The 23,627-nt window shown below is 43.8% G+C and overlaps 1 protein-coding gene across 1 annotated transcript in view; it reads left to right on the forward strand.

Annotated features, from left to right (window-relative positions):
* Positions 1-4,929: 4,929 nt before the first annotated feature.
* LOC124789373 (tubulin polymerization-promoting protein homolog) overlaps positions 4,930-23,627 on the forward strand; it is a 410,640-nt gene continuing 391,942 nt past the window's right edge. Inside the window, exon 1 of the mRNA XM_047256705.1 lies at positions 4,930-5,058. The gene's annotated coding sequence lies outside the window, so the exon portion shown is untranslated. The remainder of the gene's footprint in view (positions 5,059-23,627) is intronic.

The following is a 23,627-nucleotide window of genomic DNA, read 5'->3' on the forward strand; positions in this document are numbered from 1 at the left end:
ACTGGTCCATGGCTCAGCCCGCATGTCGCGATGCTGCATCTGACGTAATTGTGTTCTGGCCCACTCCACACTCACTTGCCCCCAAAGCCTTCAGCAACAAACGTTGCAGTGTCGCTGTTTTACTCAGCAGCGCCGAAAAACAGTAGCAGCGCTACAATTCTTTTGTATATTATTCTTGTCGGTAACTTGGATGTATGAGCTGATACACTAATTGCGCGACAATTCTCAGAGACTTATATGTTCTTATTATACTGGAGATTCCATAGATGATATTCTTACGAAATTCAAACTGAATGTCTCCAGTGTCATAGATTCAACACACAACTTGAGTAATCTAGCCGCTCGAATAGCCGAGTGCATTAACGCGCCGCTTCCAGGATACGGGGAGGCGAGCTTGTCCTGGACAGAATCCGCTTTGCGCGTTATCGACGAGGCCTGGTGAACCGGCCTGCTTGGATGTGGCTTCCGAGCAGGTATTCAAGTACCACCTCAGATACGTACTGTGGAAACATTTAGAAAACGTTCTTACAGAACATGAGATTTACTCTAGGCGCAAACAAAGGGGGTACACAGTTCGGTCCCGGGAAGACTGGAGGCGTCACCTATTGTCACTAACATTGCCACACCCCATATAATAACGGCGACCCTATGGAGAAAAGAGAAAAGGCAAAGAATGTAAGGAAACACAGAATTAAGTGTTTAACGAAATGTAATAGCGTAGTATCCTTTCACTATAGAATTCATGGTTTACATATAGAGTCAATCATTTCCCAAAATATATTTTGACAGTGCAAAGCGTACAGTGTAGCGGTCACTTGAAGGTAAAGCAGCAGGTAAATGTACGATTCATTGATAAAATACTGCGAAACTGGACTTTTTCCTCAAAAGGAGTCTCATGCAATAAACACTTGTACGGCTCATTTTTGAATACTACTGTAGTTCTTGACACGTAGCGTTAACAGCGACATAGAACGTATACAAAGAGAATGTTCCACAGGATCGTTTGACTGGCAAGAGAGTGTAACGCAACTCAACAATGTTAACTGGTTCATTCGAAACTGTATAAATGTAAAACGTCGTTACTGTTTCGTGAAGATTCAATCGCTGTATTGCCGTGTTCTATATGCAGGATTGTACCAAACAATGACATGTAACTCTTCGTTCCCTCATATTTACCAAGAATAGTGTTTTACTCCCAATTTTCACATAGTATTTTGACAGACATACGTTAAATTTTAATGGTCAGGGTATGCGAAGAAGAGCGGCCCATTCGAAACCTGTCATGTGTTGTAAGTAAACGTCAATCACACCAAACTGAGTGGTTGTGGTTCTACGTAGAATCGTATTTCAGTCACGGAGCCTCTGTATGTAGTTTGGGCTTGGCGCCGGAGAGCAGTCTGGTGATCAAAATCACTATGTCCTGTTGACAGTTGTATACTTGTGCAAGAAAATCCATCTATACCAAGACTCGAACCAGTCCTCTCCGGGTACTGTGCCTATGCGACGGGAAATGCTAGAATTTGCAATTCCCTATATAACACCAGATTTAGTCCGCCTACGCTCCATTACCCCTTTTACATTTGTTGATATTCATTTTATAAACTACTATATAAACTAGTTACTTTAGACACTTTTCCTTTCAACCGATCTTCCTGGTTCTTTGCTGTGTCTTCACAAGGCCTTTGTCTTAATCGTGTTTTTAATTTTTTCTTTGATTAGTTTTTGAATTATTACATAGACCCTCAAATTACGGTACTGCCTCGAGCAGTGTCTTATAGAACTACAGAATCACAGCGAGTGACTGTTCGCACGGCTGCACGTACGTTGAGCAGCACTTACGTCACGGCAGATGATGCTTACACTAAATAGATATTGTGAGGAGCGGCTTCCTGTGTGAGAAAGTATCTTACAAGCTGGTATATAGATTGGAGATGACCTGCACAATGGGGATTCGTTGGCCATAATTGTGTCATTACTCCAATGCTGTAACTTTTAGGTTTGCTTAGTAAATGACTCGGTCAAAGTCAGCCGAGGGTACACGAAGAAGTACGAAATAGTTCGATGTTGTATAGTAATTTTTGTAGCGCACGAAGCCATTCACTCAGCATTTAGACACTATCCAAGCGAAATTCCTAGGTGGACCACAATCTTAATATTCACCATGTTCGAGTTATTTACGTTTGTTATTATCATAATTGCACGTTTGTGAAGTTAACCGTGACTATTATCAATAAAACCATTGTGATAGTATCCCTATTTTCTATTTATTAATGAAATGTAGTGGCATTCCTACCAGAAGCCACACTTTATCAGTTTACAGCACGATAACGCTACAGACTGCAAGAGAAAACATCAGAAGAACTACAACACGGAGCGACTACGAGAAGGTCTAAATGCTTACTCAAGAGGTTAATGCAAGGACGGGGTAATCTCGCTTTATGTCCTCAGCGACATGGTTTTGCCCAGAGTAGCGCTACGGCCCGAAGGCCATTCGTTGCTACCTGTAGAGGTGATAACAGTAATTCCTACTCGAAAGAGGCAGGTGCTGGCACACGTGAAGAATTACGGGACTGTTAGCTTAAATAGTAATGCTTGTAAAATACAGACACGAATTATTACAGAAGAATGGAATAAAACTGATAAAAGCCGACCTCGTGGAAGCTCAGTTTCGGTTTCGGAAAGATGCAGTAACACACGAGGCAATACTAAACGCTCGAATTATCCTCGAAGATAGGTTAAAGAAAAGCAAAGTGACATTTTGTAGCATTTGTAGATTTAGAGAAAGTTTTTGAGAATGTTGACTGGAATACATTCTTTTAATTTTTGGAAGTAGTAGGCATAAAATACAGGAAGCGAAAGGTTATTCACAACTCGTACAGAGACCAGACAGAAATCATGAGAGTCTAAGGGTATGAAAGGAAAGCAGCGGTTGAGAAGTGAGTATGACAGGATTGTAGCATTCCCCGATGTTATTCAACCTGCATTCAGGAAGCAGTGAAGGAAACAAAGTTTAGCGAAAAGAAATAAAAACTTTGCGGTTTGACGATGACGTTGTAATTGTATAGGAGACAGCAAAGGACCTGGAAGAGCAGTTGAACGGAATGGACAGTGTCTTGAAAGGAGGCTACAAGACGAACAAAACGAGGATAGTGGAATGTAGTCGAATTAAATCGGGTGACACTAAGTGAATTAGATTAGGAAATGGGACACTGAATGTACTAGATGACTTTTGCTATTTGGGCAGCAAAATAACCGGTGATGGTCAAGTAGAGAGATATAAAATGTAGTCTGGGAGTAGCAAGAAAAATGTTTCTGAAAAAGAGAATTACTTAACATCTGTATTGGGAAGTCTTGTCTGGAGTACAGCCCTGCACGGAAGTAGAACGCGGACGATAAACTGTTCAGACATAAAGAGAGTAGAGGCTTTTGAATTGTGGTGCAACAGAAGAATGCTGGAGACTGGCTGGATAATTCTAAAAACTAATGCGCAGATACTAGAGTTGCGCTCTATCAAAACTACGATTCAGTATTTTTAGTACAATACGTAAATGACGCAATAAATTGTAGGATTACAGGTAGTATTGGCAGCATTGCTAGGAAAAGAGACAAAGGAATGTGTGAGAGAGAAACTGAGAGCCGACGACTTGCTTTTGTTTTTTGTTTGTTTCGCACGTAATTAGAACTGCAAATTGTTCAGTGTTAGTCCATTGAGTATTTTACATCCTTAAAAAATAACCACTGCATTTAATATCTCATAAAAATTAGTTTATTGCGTAACTTTCAGGCTTTTATGTAACTGAAGCAATTATTTTTGATGTAGGTACAGTTTATATGCAAAAAAGGTAAAATAATCTATATAACTATTGTTCTTATTTTGTACTCAATAGAACATTCTTCGTCATAACCAAAGGCGAGTATTTCTTGTTATCGTTGATAAATGAGAAACTTGTTTATGAATAACAGAAACAGATTTTATAAAAGCTCGATGAAGTATTGAAGTGATATTCGATGTTTTTGTTTTGCAGTTTCGTAATTTTACATTTTTCTGAGGAAACTGCGTTTACATTTGATATATCTGTATTGCTCCATTTCACGTTACAAATCAACAATTTTCGAATAAAACTTCAATTAAACATTGACAATTTCAATTTTGCTACAACTACTGTTTACTTTTAAGTAATGGACAGGAGGATAACTATGCAGAACACAAATGTTCCGTAGGTTATGCGACTCTTTCTATACCCTCGCTCATTTTCTAAACTGTTCACCGCTGCCTGTTTCTAGGGGAACATAGTAAGAGACTGATCACATACAGAAATAAGACTATCGAAATGAGGTAACGCTTGATAGATATGCAACACACCTAACATATACGTAATGCGGTTACGATCTTAACTAACCAAGGCAACTAAGAAAACTACCGTAGTCTATGATTTCTTTCGACAGTCTATGGCAGTCTACAGTAGTTTTGTAAGTCTAGCAAGTAAAGAATAAAACTGTGGAAAAATTTATGGTGCAGCATAACTAAAAGAAGAAGTCGGTTGCTACGACACATCCTGAGGTACGAAGTAATCGTTAGTTTAGTAATGGAGGGGAGAGTTGGAGGTGAAACTGTAGTGGCAGACCAAGGGATGGATGCACCAAGCAGACTGAAATGATGATGATTTTTGTAAATGATGGAGTAGCGTTTATCAGCCAAGTCCTTGGACTGGAGACCACAACAACGAGACATCGTTTCCACGTGCACTGAGAACGTTCTGTTACGGTAAATAAACAAACGCACGTTCTCTGAGGACTCGCAATGACCTCTGGCAGGCTACTATTTTTTCGCGAGCAGCCGTGCAGGCAGGCATGGTGCGCGTGCGCGCTGCCGCACGCCGCCTCCGCCACCAGGCGTCGCCCAGCCGCGCAGGTCAGTCCGGCGGCTACTCCTGGTGCAGTGCCGGCCCAGCGCTTGGACGAGACGATTCGCGCCGCGCACACAGCCGCGCCGCTTCGCACGCAGCACACGCATCGATCCGCGCTCCACACTCTCAGCCGATTCCCGCAGCCCTGCAGGTAGGCTCAACTCTAACACAGTGCATCGGCGTGCTGCCGAGTTCCAAATACTTCGCATAAATAGGCCAAGGGAGCCACTACAGGTTCGATCACACTACTGCCGACAAATCTCTGGAAACAGTAACTGCTGCAATGGTCCGGAGCGAGCTAAACTGCAGTGAGCAAATAAAGCTACGAGGGGCGCTAAATAAGTAACACATTTTTTTCTGAAAGCAGGTTCGTTTAATTCCAGAGCCCATTACACCGTATTATTCCCCACTTTACAAACTCCTATTTTTGAAAGTAATCTCCGTTCAGTGCGACGCCCTTACACCACCTTACTACACGGGCCTGTATGCCAGCATGGTTCCACTCTACTGGTCGACGTCGGAAACAACGTCTTGCTGCGACCATAACCTCCCAATCATTCACGTACTACTTCCCGCGGAGTGCATCCTTCATTAGACCAAACAGAAGTCGGAAGGTGCGCGATCCGGGCTGTGGGGTGAATGAGGAATAACAGTCCAACGAAGTTTTGTGAGCTACTCTCGGGAGCGCAGACTTGTATGAGGCCTTGCGTCGTCACGGAGAAGTTCGTTTGCATTTTTGTGGCGACGAACACGCTGAAATCTTTTGTCTAATATCCTGAGGGTAGCACTGCAGAAGTCACAGCTGTGTGCGGCCGGTCGGCACGCATGGGATCGGACAGGCCTGCGCGATCTCGTTAAGATCATGACACATGCCTCGCACAACGACTCAGCGTGCTTTTGTTCGCTTCCATGTCTCCATAGACATTCTGCAAGCGTCTACGAATAACTGCGATGCTCCGGTTTCCCGTCAAAAGAAACGCAATCACAACTCTCTGGTTGGAACGCACCTCCGTTACAGATGCCATTTTAAAGGCGACGTATAGCGCCGCTACCTATCGGAACTTCATAAAACTAAAGGGCGTGAAGTGGGAATATTCAGAGATGTACCACAACGAACTCCGCATTTTTTCAACCGTAATCGATCGAGAAAAATAGTGTTGTATTACTTCTTGAACGCCTCATGTATGTGTAAGAAAAGCATACGACAGGCTGAAATTAGCTCGCAGAATCTCAAGCAAATGTTGTTCATCCGTGAAAGAAGTGGTTTACAAAACACTCGTTCCAAAGATTTTTGAGTATTACTCAGCAGTCTGGAACCCCCACGAAGTTAATTAAAGAGATGGACAAGGCCCAATGAAGAACGGCGCATTTCGCCACTGCAGAGTTTAGTAAGCGCGCTAACTCTTCGGAGATGCTCAACGAATTCCAGAGACAGACGGTACAAGTGAGGACCTGTGCATGACGGAGAAGTTTGCTGTCGAAATTTTGGAATCTGATAACATTTTACTTCATCTCAAATATGAGGATCATTTAGTAAATAATGCCCAACATTTCTTCCCCTGAACATATTCATTCTTAAAAGTTAGAATTTGATGAAAGTATCAGTCAACATTTATTTTACACTTGCTATTTTTCAACTTAGTCATCACGTTATATGGCCCTGCCGTCAGCGCTGTGTAACAGTGTGTATTCCCTTTCGCAAAAGCACTTGTCCCGTGCTAGTAGCCAGATTTTCAATGAGCGAATTATGCTATCGTTATCTTCAATGTATGTCCTCCCTAGAGAATTCACAAGTGGTCCAAACAGGTGGAAGTCCAAGGGCGCCAAGTCTGGGCTAGAGGGCGGGTCAGGCAATAATGTCCTACCCAATTTGGCGATGTGTCCTCGGGTTCTGAGACTTACATGGGGACGTGCACTGTCGCGTTGGAACAAGATTTCTTTTGGATTGTTGTCGGAAGTAACACGTCGAAAACGGTTCTTGAGTTACTCCAGAGTCTTCTCACATATGATGCATATATCCAGACTAAAGCGGTGAATGAAAATCTGTATCAAGGCCGGGATTCAAACGAGGATCTCCTATTTCATTCGACGCTGAGGTGCTATTCCAATAGAGTTGGAGAGCCTGTGCAATGATGTTCGAGCTTAGGATGAATACCTTATCGGCTGAGTCGTGAATGAGAGTTTCGATTGAAGAGGGAGGCGTGCTAGGGTAGTCCGTGCAGTTATGCAAACCCACTGTGCTACAGTGGCGTAGTGGTTAGTGCATCTGCCTCCTGAGCTGGAGATCCGGGTTCGAATGCCGTCCTTGGTGTAATTTTCATTCATCGCTTTAGTCTGCATATATAAATCATAGATATTTGAGACTTGGAAATATCTCTGGAACCATATACTTTCATTTGACTTCTCATATATGACGTCATCAGTATCCGAAAAGATAATCATCATGATTTTGCGAGCAGAGGGAGCTGCCCTGAATTTATTTTTTGGTGATTGCGGGTGATGCCAGTCCAGTGACTAAATTTTGTTTCGGCTCAAAGTGAGGCACCCAGGTTTAAACTGCGCCAACATTCCACACGAAAAGGCTTTTCTTTAAATCTTGTGGTTTCCTGTGAGAATTCATACAATCCCTCTTAAATATCCAAGAGTCTCAGTCACTGCGCTCGCGCTTCCAATTCTCGCCGATTGCTAGCTGTGGTGCGCCGGTCTACACGAATAATTGCATGGGATCAATGGTTTTGACAGGACGTACCGAACGTGACAGATCACGGAGCTCAGATTCTGCGCTGCCAACGACGCCTGAAACACAGGGTGGTTGTAATTAAACTTTCGCTAATTGAGCTGGTGTAGACGGAAAACTGTCTTCCGAACGGGTAGCCAACTTTATAGGAACGATGTTTAAACCGTGCGCTGCAGGATTTGTGTTGTTGGTAACGTTGCTGTCATAACGTTCCATCAGGTGCCGGTACTCGAACAGGATTCAATCATAAGCATCAGTGTGCATTACAGTTGAAGACAGTCACTATGGACTTGGACGCGGTTATAGGGGCTTTACTCGTAAATATGTTTTATCAAAATAACAGCAACAGTACTGCTGTTCTTCGCGAGTATCGACACGTTAAAGAAATACGGAGAGGTCTCTTTCCGAGCTGGGGATGAAGGATATGATTCGGAAGTTCGATTTAACTGGCGATTTGGGAATTGCTACCGGGAGAGGTCGATGGCCAATTGCTCCACAAATTTTTGAAGAAGTTACTGTTGCCACGGCTGGGAATACTGGACGCAATGTGTGATCTTCATCAGTACACGAGTTGTGCCCGTTGTTTCGGGCAGCTGTAGAGAAATCTCTGGTGGGGTGCCAGGCGGCCGTGGATTCATATGGTCATCACACTGAATAACGCTTGTAACCTGGAACGTAAACATAATCAACTGTCACCCTCTTGTATGGAAGTTATAATGTGTTTCTTTCAATGGTTCATTCCTTATTTTTCTACCTCAAGTCCTTACAAATGTTTGAATGTCCTATTATCACTCGTTTCTCACGGAGGAGCTATCAGGTAGCGAAAGTGTGATCATAACCATCCTGTATCCTTAGCCATCTCCCAACACCACTCCTATCAGCTGCGTCATTACCATACACTGCACTCATATTTTCATGGATGCTCACAACGGTCTCTTCTCCGCAACCAGAAATTCAGTCTTGCGCATAGGCCACTTTAATTTTCACTGCAGCTCTGCAGTTAGTCGGCATTGTTGGAAACTACGCACACGCGCAGAAAAAGCATCAAATTTCCAGCACCTAACATTATATTTCCTATATCCCATATATTAACAACTGAAAGACCCGCCAGGGTAGCCGAGAGCGCTAATGCACTGCTTCCTGGACTCGGGTAGGCGCGCCATCCCGGATCGAATCCGCCCGGCGGATTAACGACGAAGGCCGATGTGCCGGCCAGCCTGGATGTGGCTTTTAGGCGGTTTTCCACATCCCGCTAGGTGAATACCGGGCTGGTCCCCAAGTTCCGCCTCATTTACACGGCTCGCAGACATCTGAACATTTTCGCACTATTCCATGGATTACACTTGACGCAGACAGTTGCGGTACACTAATTCCATCCTGGGGGGTATGGGGTGGCGGAAGGAAGGGCATCCGGCCACCCTTTAACCATTAACATGCCAAATCCGATTAACGATGGCTGACCCTGTGTAACTGCGGGACAAGGTTGGTTCAAATGGCTCTGAGCACTATGGGACTTAACATCTATGGTCATCAGTCCCCTAGAACTTAGAACTACTTAAACCTAACTAACCTAAGGACATCACACAACACTCAGTCATCACGAGGCAGAGAAACAGGGAAGGGGCAGGGGAACATAGAGATTATAGAAGTACTCTCCGTCACCCTGCGTAAAGTAGCTTCAGAGTATACAGTAGATGTTGACGTACATGTAGTTTCGGCGCAACATTTCAACCTACCAGTAAGTCCGTAGACTAGTGGTTCACAAACTTCTTTAGTTGCTAGCGCCTCTAATATCCCAGACTTTGTTCTGCGGTACCGTAACTATAGGCATTAGTCCATCTAACACAGGGCCGGCCGCGGTGTCTCAATTTCCACCCTGGCCGAGGCTCGGCCTATCTCGGCTTTGTTTGTTCCTTCCCGAAAGTACTTGGTACAGCGTGGCAAACGCGACATTTCATATAGTATTGCGGTGTGGCGTTATTCGGTCGGAACGACTCTCTTCACTTCGGCAGAACCGTTGTGTCAGTGCTGTTTACCCTTCGCTGTTTGTTCGTAACACGAAGGGCATTCACAGGTCCAGGGGCTGTTTGCAGTCTTGCGGTCTGTTGTCACTAGACTCTAAAAATGATTGGCAATGACAGAAGAGAGAGATGAGAAGTATATATATATATATATATATATATATATAATGCAGTCGCATAAGCGACGGGTACTCCAGATATGTTATTGTTATGAAAATATATTACAATACCACGCATAAAATTACGATTGACAAACACGATTCATCGTTCTGTACATCAAGTAGCTGGCTGGCTGGCTCTGAGCACTATGGGACTTAACATCTATGGTCATCAGTCCCCTAGAACTTAGAACTACTTAAACCTAACTAGCCTAAGGACATCACACAACACCCAGCCATCACGAGGCAGAGAAAATCCCTGACCCCGCCGGGAATCGAACCCGGGAACCCGGGCGTGGGAAGCGAGAACGCTATCGCACGACCACGAGATGCGGGCCATCAAGTAGCACTTCGCAATAAATTTGCAGGCGTGCACCACGTGAAGAAATTGGTGATATGAATAGTAAAATTTCTGAAGTTGCACTCTCATTTGCACCAGTTTGCGATGGAGTTGAACAAAGAGTATGGAGATTTTATATTTTATTGCAAAGGACATTGCTTAAGTCAAGGGAATGTCCGGACGAAGGAAAAAAGAGTGCTGGAACGAACATTAGGTCATTAGGAATGGATTACAGACCTCGCATTTTAAGTGGATTTGACTGGACGCTGCCCACAGTAAGACACTGCCCACAGTGAGACATTGCAAAACATTGCAAAGTGTGAAATAACTTCTTTCTGATTTGATTGGGGATGCATTTAAAAAGAAAATAGCGTTATAGAAAGGGCTCATTCTGAAAAGACAGTCCAGTACCCTAAGCTCACTGCCGTTAAAGAAAAAGATTTGAAGAATTCATTGTGACCTTGAAAACATTACATCGATGGTTTCCGAGTAGTTTTGAGGACACTGCCAATATTACATCTATCTATTTTCGAGCTGTTTTCGAGACCGTCTGCTGTTTCAGTTGAAAGCGACCCTGTGCATATGCAGATGTAACTGACTGATCTGCAAAGTAATTCTTGTTTGAATGATAAATGCTTCACGTTAAAACAGTCCAGGACATCTACGTTGTTTTTCTCAGGTAGAGTTTCCATGTCTCCATAATGAGGTTGCAAAAGTGCTACAATATTTCAATCGACGTAATTGTGTGTCAGACCTTTTTCCGTTTATGAAACTAAATAAGTCGCGATGACGTGGCAACCTGAGTACGAAAATCTCTGAAATTGTCTGTGTCTGTCCATATGCCAAAGTGCGCCAATAAGAATTAAATAATGCAGAAGATCTGTTTTATTTGTGCTCTATGTTGCTGCGAAATACAAAACCAAGTCGGATGCAGTGCGAGTGCCCTGCCATTTAAATGCGGCGTGTTCACATTTTCTCCCTCTTCCTCCACCTCGCGCTCAGGCAGCGTTGTGTGACAGTGGGGGAAATGTGCACCGAAGCTGCTTGCTATGGTACTCGTTCCAGGGCACAGCTCGCGAAGTGAATTCTTGGCCGCCCTAATCTGATGCAGCTGAAGTATGCAATTGATACAGTTACATTAGCTTTGAAACGTAATAATAAGTGAAATATATATTTTAATTAACAGAAATTTTATTCGACAAATCTGTCTTTAATATTAGTAATGAAATCTCAGATTCGGGGTGAGACAGCATAGTGCTATCTCCACATCATGACTCATGATAGTTTTCATACAATAGTTACGTTTCACTACAGCGACCACGAAAAACGCAGCTTTGTACGTACTATACGATGTAGCAAACGGACTTAGATATTCGTTAAGCTTTGCCACTGAGTAGTCCATATTCATCTTTTACTGATATCCAACAATTATGAAGTTCCATGTCCCAGTTTTTGACTTCAGTGTACTGTTTGCAACAGAGATCGATAACATTTTCCTCTTCTATAACAGTAAATTCAGATGAAACTATGGCCGGCTGCTGTGGCCGTGCGGTTCTAGGCGCTTCAGACTGGAACCGCGCGGTAGCTACGGCTGCAGGTTCGAATTCTGCCTCTGGCTTGGATGTGTGTGATGTCCATCGGTTAGTTTGGTTTAAGTAGTTTTGAGTTATAGGGGACTGATGGCCTCAGATGTTAAGTCACATAGTACTGAGAGCCATTTGAAGATAAAGATAAAACTATGGCTGTGAACAGGCCATGAATGCAAGTGACTTTCTCTATATTAAGTGTTTGAAAGTATGTTTCAAATCAGTCCTATATGTGATCTTAAGAAACAACTGTTATACTCAATGAGAAATCAGTTTGACTGGAGATTTTAAACTGACGTAACCAGGGAAAATGCCAAAGATAACATGGGTGACGGTGTTCCGGAAGGAAGGCCGTCGACAAAGACTACAGAGGACAATGTCCAGCAGTCGAGAAACTCATTCGAAGGAATTGTAGATTTTCCAAACCTTCATTAATATTTTTCCACAGTAATTCTTTTTTTCTCCTTTGCGTTGTCCACCAGCGGTCCTTAACTGAAAAAGAGCCGTGTATTTCAACAAGTTTGAGCATGATTTATTTTAAGTCGTGAATGGTTAGTTCTTGCCGCGAAAGATTCAACTCATCGAACTTCTCAAAGATATTGCGTAAGTATACTAGATTAACCACGACATCCGCATACGTGAAGTCTTTGACACTCTTGTTTTTTTTCTTCGGAAAGAGAGTACATTTCTTGTGCGACTCTCTAGAAATCGTGAGTGGTAATAGCATAACAAAGGCGTGTATTCGTCACACACATTCTCACATAAAATTTTAATAAACTAACATTCACTGAAGGAGTTTACTTTACGATACAATATTCACCAAATATCCGTTAGTTGGTAATAGCTACACGTCAAAAGCCTTACAACGGATCGCGGACGTAAGTCACTAGATTTCTAGTTGACCTCTGTGTATCCACTGGTTTTGCAGCCGGTGTTCGATACTGGAATATTTTTGCGCTGTCCTTAAAGTCCAGCGGAGACTCCTCAGGCCCTGCGACACAACGTTTCGGAAGCACTGCTGTGCAGTCTTAAAGAAGATCGGAGCGTACGAAGTAGCTTCTCTAAAGCGTGGCCGGCTCACATATTTTTTCAGCAATAGAATGCAATCCAGTAGGTTCTCCTGGAGGGAGAGTGTTTATGACAGACACGAAATGAGCTCTCCTGTTCACCTTGTACATAAACGTTCTGTCGGATACGGTGAGCAGCAGTCTGAGAATATGCGCAGATCGTGTCGTTGTGCAGAGGAAGTTTTCGTCGTTGAACGGCTGAAGATATAGAATTTAATTTCGTGCGATGAAGGTCAGCTTGCTTTAAACATGGATAACTGTAAGTTAATGCGGATGCGAAGGAAAAACACAGTGTTCGAATACAGTAATAACTGCATTCTACTTGACTCAGTCACGCGGCGAAATGACATCATAATAACGTGGTGTGGTTCAACGACCCGGTGTAAGTCTTTCCAGTGGACGCTCATTGCGACTTGAACTTTCACGACCCCAGTCTACTGTATTATCCAACCTGGTAAGGGCTACCTACAGTTTAACTTAGAATCCGATCCGCGTGTCGTTCCTGGTGACTACTCAAATGGTTGAAAGGTGAATGATCGGTTAAAGGCAAACTGAAAATTTCTGTCGTTCTACCGGAGTTCGACCCCAAGACCTCTCGGTTTCCTAGCAAGCGCTTAACCACTAAACCACCAGGCCCGACACGATTGGAAATGCAACGAGCACATGAGGTCAGTTGCAGGGATGGCGAATGGCGACTAATGTGTATGGGTGATTTCTGGTACGACATTACGCATCTACGAAGGTGCGAGCGTACTCAACACTTGTGGGATCCTTCCTCAAATACTGCTCAATATCTGTGATCCCTAACAGGTTTGATTAAAGGAAGACATCGAAGCAATTCAGAAGTGTGCTGCTAGATTTACTACTACTCGATTCCGTCAGTGTTACGGATATGCTAGGTCAGCTTAGAAGGGAATCCTTGGAGGCAAGAAGACAATCTTACTGCGAAAACCTATTGATAAAGTTTAGAGAACCAGCGTTTTCGACAGATTGCTAAACGGTTCTGCTGCCTCCAACGTAAGTAAAAATAGATTATGATGATGTTTGGTTTGTGGGGCGTTCAACTACGCAGTCATCAGCGCCCGTACAAAGTCCCAATGTTTTACACAGTCCAATCTAGCCACTGTCACGAATTATCATGATGAAATGATGAAGACAATACAAACATCCAGTCCTCGGGCAGAGAAAATCCTCAACCCGGACGGGAATCGAACCCAGGACTCCGTGATCCAGAGGCAGCACCGCTGGCTACTAGATCACAAGCTGTGAACGGAAAAAATAGAGCAGATTAGGGCTAGTACAGAGGCATACAAGCGAATGGGTTTTGCGAGCGGAACTGGAAAGGGATACCCTCCACCAAGTCCCATACAATGGCTTCCGGAGAATGTATGTAGATGAACTTGTATATTCCTCGGACCACCAGCAAAAAGAAACCGTAGCCTGCAGGAAACATTCACTAACCGGGCTGCAACAGTTACTGATCTTCACATCAATACATGTAATCCGGAACTGAGATACTTATCATAATACAGAATTAACTTTTGAAGCCCTGTGTCATAGAAGTCTGCCGTCCGGGATAGGAACCAATTTGTGAAAACAATCTGGAACTATTTGTCCCTAACAGAATATTGCCGGGACAGGAATTTCTTCAGGTATAATAAAATAAGAAAATCGCTGGGTGACATGTCAGTACTAATGGATTGGAGGTAACACAGTTCCCGGAAGAAAATGTATTGAGTATTGAGCCGTGTGTGGGTGAGCGGTGCTACGGATCAGTACACCGCTTGTACTGTGCGCCTCGTACTTGTCATTCTGATTAGGCAGCTGCAGTCTTCACAACCGGAAAATCACTGCGGCCGCTGCTTCACAAGGTCGTTATTGACGAGGCGTTAACAGCGACCTCCGGGAAATAGCCTGCACCTAGCTGCTTGCTCCTGGCATGTCCTCCGTGCACTAGGCAGAGCTGCTGTTCATTGCGTTGGGCTATACATTCCGTGTGTTTGGACGCTTTGGTAGAGGACTGTCATTCAGATGTTAGGAGAAGGAGTTGTAGCGGCCAATTGCCTGGAACTGCCAACCACACAACAGGCACGGTTTGCACGTCCTGCGCTCGTTACTTCCGGTCACAAACTATGCCACTCCATCTTCTGGCGTTCCGGGGAATTTTCTGGACAAACTTCGTAAATAGACTGTTCAATATCTAGAGAAAACATGTCACGCATAAACTGCGTACTGCATGCGCACACAAGCGTTAAGCTGCAAGGTACGATGGAACGGTCCGATTACAAACAAACTTACACTTTTTTTCAGCATCTGGTTCGTAAATTAATGGTTCAATGTAATTTGGGGATGCTGAATTCACTAGTAAAATCACTTTTTCTCTATCACGTCACCGCTGCTAGATACACAATAGAACCAGAACAGTTCTAGCGAACATTAACAGATGGCTCAAACGGTTCAAATGGCTCTGAGCACTATGGGACTTAACAGCTATGGTCATCAGTCCCCTAGAACTTAGAACTACTTAAACCTAACTAACCTAAGGACATCACACAACACCCAGTCATCACGAGGCAGAGAAAATCCCTGACCCCGCCGGGAATCGAACCCGGGAACCCGGGCGCGGGAAGCGAGAACGCTACCGCACGACCACAAGCCGCGGACCATTAACAGAACAAGCAGGAAATACATATTTAGAACTTTAGAACTCAGTATTATTTAATATGTTTATATGGACATGCCAACAGGAGGTCTAAATTAATTCAAGTTTAATCATCTTGCGTATTCGAAAAGTGCAACAACGATGCTCTTTTGTTGTTTTCCGTTTCATCACACTCCGTAGCAAGACCCCAGCATCAGACGCCCGTCATCGAAGGGTTTCAGTGGCCTTCATTATAGTTCTTCATTGTACGAATGGCCGGCTGCTGTGGCCGAGCGGTTCTAGGCGCTTCAGTCCGGAGCCGCACTGCTGCTACGGTTGCAGGTTCGAATCCTGCCTCGGGCATGGATGTGTATGATGTCCTTAGGTTAGTTAAGTAATTCTAAGTTCTAGGGGACTGATGACCTCAAATGTTAAGTCCCATAGTGCTTGGAGACATTTGAACGATTGTACGGATGTGCTGGTGAAAGCTCATTGTTTACGGCTCCCAGATTTTCCGGGAAGAAATCGAGGTGTGAATGTAAAAAGTGAACTTTAAGCGACATTCTGCACCTCATCTTCTTACAGCTATGTAACATACCATTCTTAATGACAATATAGTTATCATCTCTTCTGTTGCCAAAACAGACCCTCAACCGCTCCCCCCTCTCACCAACAACACAGTTGGAAGAGAATCAAGCACCTAATTCGATATTTGTAAGTTTGGTACTAAATGGTGGATCTTTCATCAGTTTTTATTAATGGTCCAGCAGAAATACCTTCTATCAGCTTTGCTTCACTCAAATTACAAAACTTTTCTTTGAAATGAATGAAGGCCCGCACAGCAAAAAGAAAGCCTTGAAATCTTACGTGCTATGACATTTGAAAGGAAGATTCGGGTTTTACTCACCGAACAGATATACGTTGATATATCACACGCCATATGCAAAATGGTTGTTGGGTAGTGTTATCGAAACCACATTAATTTATTATGCGAGGCATCCCCGCGACATGGTCGCTTGAAGATGATATTTAATACCGAGCCAGCTAAGAGTGCAGCCATGGTCCATAGTGGGGGAAATTCTGTGTTTAATAGTTTTCAGAAATACGTCGCAGGAAGCACGATGTATTATATATCACATCACCCGCTGTCAGAATAACGATCGGTTGATTGAGCATCCGGTTATCAGCAGCTGATACCCGACGGTAGGGCGAGAATGTGGCAAATGGTTCAAATGGCTCTGTGCATTATGGGACTTAACATCTGAGGTCATCAGTCCCCTAAAACTTAGAACTACTTAAACCTAACTAACCTAAGGACATCACACACACCCATGCCCGAGGAAGGATTCGAACCTGCGACCGTAGCGGTCGCCCGGTTCCAGACTGTAGCGCCTAGAGCCGCTCGGCCACACCGGCCGGCAGAATGTAGCAGGCGTCAAGGACCACATAATCGCACGGCCCAATATTTAACTTACATCAAATATTAAGAAAGACGTGCCGGCCGGTGTGGCCGTGCGGTTAAAGGCGCTTCAGTCTGGAACCGCGTGACCGCTACGGTCGCAGGTTCGAATCCTGCCTCGGGCATGGATGTGTGTGATGTCCTTAGGTTAGTTAGGTTTAATTAGTTCTACGTTCTAGGCGACTGATGACCTCAGAAGTTAAGTCGCATAGTGCTCAGAGCCATTTGAACCATTTTGTATTTGTATTAAGAAAGACAGTGCTAAGATGCATTTGGCCATGTACAAATGTGTGCAGTGCCTATTGGGAATTTCTTCTCCAATGGTGTATTGAAACTGACGTTAGTTAGGGATCTTTAGTCGCGCAATGATGTATTCGTTACCTGGAAATTTAGTGATGTTGATTTTGAATACTGCTGGAAGTGATTAATAGTTTCGATTTGAGTGACCTCTTCTGTTGAATGGCTACGAAGTGTTATCGTAATTTGAACTCAAGCTTAATTAGAAACATTCTTGATATACACTGTCGGAAAAAATTGTACACTCTTTTAGAGGTTTCCAGGTCACACAAGATTTATTGTTGTAACAGAGCGTATGAAGTACTTGAAATTATTATATTTGCGGATCGATAGCACAAGCGATTTTGACTTACCAGGTATCGACCCGTGCTGAAATACCCACATTAGTACGTTGTGTAACCTTCATGGGCTGCAATGCAGGATCTGGCATCCAGTCGATAGTACAGAAATACTGTCATGGAATAAGTTATGCCACACCTGCTCGACCAGTTCACGAGAAAGAGTTCTTGATTGATGTGTCGCACGAATCACCTCTCGTCCCATCATTTCCCACACGTGGCCGACTGGAGGCAAGTCTGTAGATCGTGCTGGCCAGAGAAGTTGCTGCACGTTTTACAGAGCACACTGAGTTTCACGGGCAGTGTGTGGGCAAGCATTATCCTGTTGGAGCAACACATCACCTTCCTGTTGAAACAAGGGCAAAATAACGGGTCTAACAACATTCTACAGGTACTGAGCGCTGGTTACTGTCCCTCAAGAAACATCAAAGGTGAACGATAGTTGTAACTTATCACACCCCACACTGTAAGTCATGGGATGGGGCCTGTGTGTCTTCGACGAATGAACTCTACGAGACAGCGCTCACCAAGTGTACGTCGTACACGCAAACGACCGTCACTTGTGTGCAGGGGGAATATGCTTTCATCTCTGAAGACCATTCCATGTTTCAAGTTACCTCTGACGATGCCAGTCGAGCCATGCACGCAGATGCTGTAGCTTGAGTGAAGACGGGCTGAAGGTGCGCGGGCACGTAGTCCCGCTGCTGATAACCGGTTCCCAACAAATCGTGTTGATTCGTCTGGACTCACAAGCCCTCTTGTCTGTGCTGTGGTAGCTGTACGATCTGCCACTGCTGCCCTTACAATACGACTATCTGGAAGGCGTCAGTACTGCTTGGACGTCCAGAACCTCGTCTACGGGTGCAAGAATGTTCACGTGACCACTGGCACGAGCATCAGTGCACAACTGATGCAGCACGTCCAACTTGTGTGGAACTTCTCCGAAACGACCATCCCGCCACTGGAAAGGCGACAATTGGCCCCTTTCAAATTCGCTCAGTCGGCTGTAGGAAGCACGAGAGCGCTTCCGTGACCTGGTTGCCTGCTTGCTTCACATATTTGCGCCACACCGAGCCTTCTGGTTGTGAGCATTCCGTATTAAAGAGTAGAAACGATGGCGCTCTGGTAGCTATACCACTACGTTAACTGTTGGCGGATGGCGCTGAAACCATTATCAGCACATCTACTGTCCTCCAGGCGGAATATGTCTGTCGGTAAACTGAAGAGCGAGCGAGCGAGTCCCCACTCTGCCTACCCAGCTACGTCACGAGGCGCTTCTACAGGCTGTTGCACAACTTAGTACCGGTCCTGCCGCGAAGCGCGTTTTAAATCTTTGTCGACGCCGTGTACAGATACGTCCTGGCAGCGTTTATTTTTAGACAAATGCGCTAAGACCATAATGAATCCAAAAGACGATAGCTTCTTCCGAAACACAACATTATAGAGTAACTAATATTAACGCAGGAACGGAAGTCAGGATTCTGCTACAAATACAGAACCGAATGCCTGTTCATGTGAATGTATGTACCCTCTACTGCTATTCGTAAAACGAACCCCGTATGGTGCAATCAATCTGTAGAATTTAAGCCTTGTTCTTACTTTATGTTTCTATTAAAAGCTAGAAATTTCCAGGTAAATCCCATTTTACGCTGTGTCTTACGTAAAACATCTTTCAGCCAAAGAAAACAGATTTTTTTTTTTGACGGCGGTAAGTAATGTCCATGATGTCGTCATTATTTTTTGGTTTATGTGAAAGTCCTCCATCGTTTGTCGAATGACCGAATGACCGATTTTGTGAAACTACCTATAACGATGAGTCTCCTCCCAAAATTATCAGTTTTCCTTCGTGGCGGTTGCAGTAAACCACGCGGTTTATTTTTGCGTTTCTTCCTTATGCGTCCTATTGTGGCGAGGCTGACGTTTGCATAAATTGCTGCCCTCTGATTGGGACTGGTAACATTAGCCCATAGTTCTTTTGTGCCGCCACTTTAACACATGATGTTGTAACATTAGAGACGACTGAACGCTCGTTACTCCGCAAATACTTCCTCTTCTCCATATTCTGCACATTTCCATGCAATGCAGGGCGATTATCCATCACTTCCGGATACCGAAGTATATCATCAGTAAGTATACAAAATTAATTGTCTGACACTGGCAGCTAAGATCCCATGAACACAACGACGTCTATCACTGCTCGCTGATCTACACCGCTAGGCAGGTAACGGGCAAGTGATTTTGGGTGCCCCTGTAGGCCAGTGGCAGGGTTCTTCTGGGAAAGGCCGCTTCCCCCACCAAAAGCACTGCTCGCTCTTGAGTTTACGTCATCGGACCAAAATCGACGTCGTCTTTCTAGATGTACTACTTTTTCCCGCAGTGTAGAATAGACAGAAGTTCACGCGAGTGACAGATTGCTACCTCGGTGGCATATTGTTTGACTTTGGTGAATGTTTCGCGTGCTGTTATAGTTATGAATCTTTCCCCTCTACTTGTGATTAGATTTCAGTGAGACAAGTGAGGGTTTATTAAAGATTAAGAAAATCATTACCGGTAAAGGACTTAGTTATTTTAACGTAAATCCTTGCTTTGTGTGGCTTCTGCCTGGGTTTTCTCAAGCCATTCGGTTGATTGAACACCTGCAACCGAGCAACATACGTTCCTGAACGATTCAAGGAGGTATTAAAAAGAGGAACTGGGCTAGTTATGGTACGCGTACGGGCATTTAGTTTTGTTACATGGTTAATATCCTTTCTTCTCGTATCAGACGAGATACTGAAGAAAGCGTGAATTTTTCTAAGTGGAAATGCGTGCCTCTTTAGCGGCACTCACGAGCTCTTTAAAATATGATTATAGTGATAGACCGCTCGTTAATGCTGGCGTTGCAGCTCTTCGGTGAAATGTTGTGCTGCAACGACCTGCTGCACGGAGGTGTGTATTTTCAGACACTTTTAGTATGGAACTGGAACGGAAGAGACCCCGAAAACGCTCTGCGGCAAGAGCGGGCGTGCGCTGTCACCGCCTCTCATTACAGACTGGAGCGATAGCCAAGAATAGTCTCTCGGCTTCTAGCACGACCTATCGCCTGCTCTGATTTACGGTAGTGTTCTCGTCTGGTAAAGTACAGAAAATTTTCTTCGGCCTTTTAATTTGCACGCCACGCTAGACGGGACGAGTCGCGTAAGAATTCGCATAACAACCTTTTCATTTCGTGAAAGGTTCAAGATATCGAAACGAATTTTTTTGCAAATGATATGACACAGAGGGGTGCGTAATTTTTTTTACATGGTTCACATTCATAGATTTTGTACCAAACGCTATACTGAAGGAAGTATTGCTTTTTCTTTTAATGAAGCGGTATTCTTGTGGATTTCAAGTGGAAAAAAATCCAAAAGCATCGTTCTACATGCCTTACACAAGTAGATTCCGAGCAAGGTCTGAAGTGGTGGGAAAGATGCACTGTGATTGAGTAGCCTCATTCGTAAACTGCTACGTAATCAAAGAGAGCTTCATCACAGATTCAAGAGAAGTCAAAACCCAGCTGATGAACAAAATCTGAAAGAAAGGAAATGAACGTAAGGAGAGCAATGACAGAAGCGTCCAATGATCTTGAAAGTAAAATTTTGTAAACTGTTCCGAGTAAAAACCCTAAGGGGTTTCGACCTTTCGTAAAGTCAGTAAGCGGTTCGAAATGCTACATTCCTTTGCTCAGTGACCATACTGGCTCCGAAACGGAAGATAATAGAAAGCCGAAATTCAAATTCGGTCTTTCGAAATTTTTTCACCGCAAAAGATCGTAACACGACCCCTCCTTTCAATCAACGAACGTCGAAATGGCACATATTGAGATAACCGATCGCTTAATAGTGGAAAGTTATCAGGACCAGATGAGATACATATACGAATGTACTAAGATTATGCGAAAGAACTTGCTCCTCTCCTCGTAGCAGATTATCGTAGACCATTGGAGCAATGAAGGGTACCTCGCAAATGGAGAAAAGCGTAGGTCATTCCCGTTTTCAAGGGCCATAGGACAGATGCACATAATCATAGGCCTATATCATTGACATCAATCTGTTGTAGAATTACGGAACGTGTTAATTATGACTAGTTGGAGAACAAAAATCTCTTATAAAAATGAACATGGATTCCCCAAACAGAGCCGGCCGGTGTGGCCGTGCGGTCTAGGCGCTTCAGTCTGGAACCGCGTGACCGCTCCGGTCGCAGGTTCGAATCCTGCCTCGGGCATGGATGTGTGTGATGTCCTGTGTTAGTTAGGTTTAAGTAGTTCTAAGTTCTAGGGGACTGATGACGACAGATGTTAAGTCCCATAGTGCTCAGAGCCATTTGAACCATTTTTTTCCCCAAACAGAGATCTTGCAAAACTCAGCTCGCATTGTTTTTCTATGAGATCCATAGCACTGCAGACACCGACGCTCAGGCTGATGCTGTGTTCCTTGACTTCAGAAAACCATTTGACATCATCCGCATTGCCGTTTAGTGAAACAAATATGAGATTATCGAGTATCGGGTCAAATTTGCAAATAGATTCACGACTTTCTTGCAGATGAAACTCAACACGTCGCTCTTAACGAAACAAAATTGACCGATTAAAGGCAATTTCCGGAGCACCCCAAGCAAGTGTGATAGGACCGTTACTGTCTACAACATATACAAATGATCTAGTAGAAATCGTCAGAAGTTCCTTAAGACTATTCACAGATGTTGTCTATAACAGAGTATCGGTTTGCAGTATGACCTGCAGAGGACTGGTGAATGGTACAGGCTCTGGCATTGACCCTGAACGTAAATAAATGTAATACATTATTCATGCAAAGGAAAGGAAAGCCACTATAGTAAAACTTCACTATTGACGACAAAATTGCTCGAAAAAGTACCCACTCTAAAATGTCTAGGATTAACCATCCGGAGAGATCTTAATTGGAGTGACCATATGAAACAAATATTAGGAAAAGCAGATGCTAGACTGAGATTCATAGATAGAATCTTAAGGAAATGTAATTCATCCTCGAAGGAAATGACTTATTAGGCACGTTTTCAACCGATTCTTGAGTATTGTTTATCAATATGGGATGCTTACCAGGCAGGACTGATAGAAGAGATAGAGAAGATCCATCGAAGAGCGACACATTTCGTCGCGGGATCGTTTAACCGACGCGAGAGCCTTACAAAGATGCGTAACCAACCACATTGGCAGTCGTTACAAGAGGGACGTTACTACCGAAATTTCGAGAGACCACTTTCCAGTAAGAGACATACATCTCGCATAACGACGACGAAGACAAAACTCGAGAAATTAGAGCCAAACCAGTGGCTCACCGACAATCCTTCTTCCTACTTGCCATTGGCGAATGGAACACGGTAGGGGGATCAATTAGTGGTACCAGAAGTATCCTCCGCCATACAGCGTTAGGTGGCTTGTGGAGTACGATGTGGATGTTAAGGGGATTAGAGAACTCTTGAAAAGACGAGTACAGTGTTATGAAGGCTGTTAATGTTGGCGTTGACATCTTTCGCCGAAGTACGTGAGAACTGTGCGAAAATTGAGACGTGTGACACTTCTCTTTCAGCAGTGACAAATAAGCAGCAGAAAGCTACATCGCATGCTTAAATGGAAAACTACGGGACAACTGTTTTCACAAAAAAAGGAAAAAAATGTTCGCTTGAACATATACATACCTTAAATAGCTTTCATAAGCCCCTTCTGATATCCTAAAAGTAAACATTAGGCTCGATTTATAAGAACTGTAGCTGATACTATACGTCTGTAAAGCAAAGACACGAGGAAATAAGTTTGATCTAAGTAAGGACGGCCTGTCTTCTTGCAGCGTACAACACAATCTGACATGAGAATCCTGCTTGGTGTTGTTTACAACGCACTAGTGAGTTCATACCTTCTCACCCCACAATTTTAGCACACCTTTCAGATACTTTGGCGAAAAGTGCCAACGCCAATATTAATAGCTGTTATATCCCGTACATCTCGAACGCCTTAAAAAAGTATAAAGTTACAAAAAAAAAACAATACTGCTTCAGTGTCTCAGCTGATACGAGAGTT

This window comes from Schistocerca piceifrons, chromosome 3 (genome assembly GCF_021461385.2).
Source record: "Schistocerca piceifrons isolate TAMUIC-IGC-003096 chromosome 3, iqSchPice1.1, whole genome shotgun sequence".
Lineage (NCBI taxonomy): Eukaryota > Metazoa > Arthropoda > Insecta > Orthoptera > Acrididae > Schistocerca > Schistocerca piceifrons.